General features: G+C 41.8%; 1 pseudogene; it reads right to left on the bottom strand.

The window, feature by feature from the left end:
- Positions 1-1,257: 1,257 nt before the first annotated feature.
- LOC124234425 (olfactory receptor 2AE1-like) lies at positions 1,258-2,217 on the bottom strand (annotated as a pseudogene).
- Between the last annotated feature and the right edge of the window lie 695 nt (positions 2,218-2,912).

The following is a 2,912-nucleotide window of genomic DNA, read 5'->3' on the forward strand; positions in this document are numbered from 1 at the left end:
CCCTTACTGTCCTCGAATAAGTATCCATAATGTTGGCTTCGATTGTTTTGTTCTCAAATAATCTTATAGGATTCCTGACAAGGGCATTGTTGTGTGTGTAGAGAGGGAGAGGCAGCATAAGAATAACCCCTTGTCTCTAACTGGGATTGTGAGCTAGCTGTTTATGAATCACGCTTGCTACTTCAGAAACAACCCAGGTATAGTTTGTGTAAAAATTAATTCTACTTGTCATTGGAGTATTACAAAGTAAATCCAACCTCAGGGCTAGGTGGGTAAGGTGACACCCAGCTCATGAGGGGTGGCTCACTCGATTACAGATGGCTAAAAAGCTGTTTCTCAGGGGAAAATACTTAGTTGTCGAAGACAGTATAACTTTCCTCTCAAACCTTAAGAGTTATTATTCTGAAGATGGTCCCAGGGATTCATGACATTTTTAACTAGTAGGGAAAGCAGGATATAAAAATTTGTCCCTCACTCTGGCATCCCTCAGACCATTAGACCCCAGGAAAGTTCACTGGGATGCCAGGCCTCTGCATATACACGCGATTAATATCTGGCTGAGACAAATGATTCTTACCAAGCTATCCACTGTAGTATTCTTTTTATAATATCTTCAGCTCTTTGAATTAATTACCTTGAATGTCATGTGGGACAGTAAAATAATCCAGGTCCTTTTCATTTATTAACCCATGCAACAAATAGTTATTGAGCAGTTAGTTCATGTCAGGCTCTTTTCTTGACTCTGGTGAAACAATAGTACACAAAGTAAAGTCCTTGCCCTCAGGGAGATTACATACTTGTAAAATAGACAATAAGTATAATGTAAAATAATTTTGTGTAACATCTTGTAAAGTAGTGCTACAAAGTGAAAGAAGGGCACACAGAATGGAGAGTGCTGCTTTGGATAGGGTAGTCAGGAACATGCTTAGAAATGCTTACATCTAAAAAGAGATAAAAAGGAAATGAGAGAGTGTCAAGCACTTTCAAGGCTTGATATTGGACTTCTCAGTTGGCAGAACTGAGAGAAAACAATGTTTGTTGTTTAAGCCACCCTGTGTGTGGTATTTTTGGAATAGCAACCCAAATGGAGTAAGATAGTACTCTATGGTGCTTTGATGCCTGCGACCAAGTTAGAATACTGGAATTGTGTGCTGACCACTTCGTTTATGTAGTAGTCATCGGGAACCTGAACCCTTGAAAACTCTTAAAGGTTTACTCAGATCACTGTAAGGAGATTATCCCATTCTATTGCCATACTCAGGGCAACTCCAATTGCTGTCTTTGAGTGATAACATCTCTCCCCAGCACTCTCCTCAGAGCCTTAGCTACATCCTTATTCCGGAGAGTATAAATCAAAGGATTCATTGTGGGAGTAATGATGCTGTAGAAAACAGAACCAGCTTTGTCTTGCAATGGAGTGCACTGGGACCTGGGCCTCATATATGAGAACATGCAGGCACCAAACCAGAGGGAAACCACAGTGAGGTGAGAGCTACAAGTGGCAAAGGCATTTCTCTTACACCCAGCTGCAAGCATCTGAATGATGCTGTGGAGGATGAAGGCATAGGATGTAGAAACCAGCAAGATGGGGAGGAGGAGAAGTAGGATGCTGCTGATGAACACTGTGGTCTCAAAAACAGCAACGTCTCCACATACCAGCTTCACAACAGCTGGAAATTCACAGTAGAAGTGGTGGATTTTTCAAGGCCCACAGAAAGGCAATTGCATCAACATCACCGTATAAATTAGGGAATTTATGGATGCCCCCAACCATGACATGACAGCCATCATGAGTCCCACCTTTCTCTTCATGAGAGCAGAGTAATGCAGTGGATGACAGATGGCAACGTAGCGGTCATAGGACATGAGAGCTAGGATAAGACATTCAGCACCACCCACAGACAAATAGAGGAAGTGCTGGGTGGCACAGCCCACAAAGGAGATGGACTTCTTGCCAGATAGGTAGTTGGTAGCCATCTTGGGGATGGTTGTGGAGACAAGCATCAGATCCACGAGGGAGGGATGGCTGAGCAGGAAGTACATGGGTGTATGAAGCCGGGGATCAGCACAGATGAGGAGAATGGTGAGGGCGTTGCCACTCACTGCAATAAGGAAGAGCACCATGGTCAAGGAGAAAAGAAAAAGATGGGTGAGGGAGTCATCAAAGAGCCTTTCAAAGATGAAGTCTCCCAGAGAGGTCTGATTCCTCTGCCACATCTCCCCTTTCTCAGTCCCTGGAGAAACAGGAAGTGGAGATGAAGTGTGGTATCAAAAATACTGTGGTTCAGCATACCTGACGATAAGACATTTCATCCATGAAATAATTTTTGGAGAAATTTTTTTCTATTTTCAATTATTCATCAGCTCAAATTATTGAAGTACCCTTTTAAAAAAAGAATTTCATGGGGCTGGCTCCGTGGCCGAGTGGTTAAGTTCGCGCGCTCCACTGCGGCGGCCCAGTGTTCGGATCCTGGGCGCGGACATGGCACCACTCATCAGGCCACGTTGAGGGGGTATCCCACATCCCACAACTAGAAGGACATGCAACTAAGATATACAAGCATGTACCGGGGGTGTGGGGGGGTTGGGAAATAAAGCAGAAAAAAAAAAAAAAGATTGGCAACAGTTGTTAGCCCAGGTGCCAATCTTAAAAAAAAAAAAAAAAAAGAATTTCAAATCTCTTTTCCCAAATATGATCACTCTGAAATTCCAGAATATCTGGGATCTATTAAGTGCCAAATTTCAAAACAAGAGTATCTCCTCATTAAGCAGGAAATACATATGCACACATGTATATACTTTTATAAATATACATACACACATATATATACTTTTATATAAATACACTAAATTTTATTTATATTAAATGAACATATAAAAAGTATACATATCTGCTTTTTTGGCTTATTCTA

This window comes from Equus quagga, unplaced genomic scaffold (assembly GCF_021613505.1).
Source record: "Equus quagga isolate Etosha38 unplaced genomic scaffold, UCLA_HA_Equagga_1.0 73787_RagTag, whole genome shotgun sequence".
Taxonomy (NCBI): Eukaryota; Metazoa; Chordata; class Mammalia; order Perissodactyla; family Equidae; genus Equus; species Equus quagga.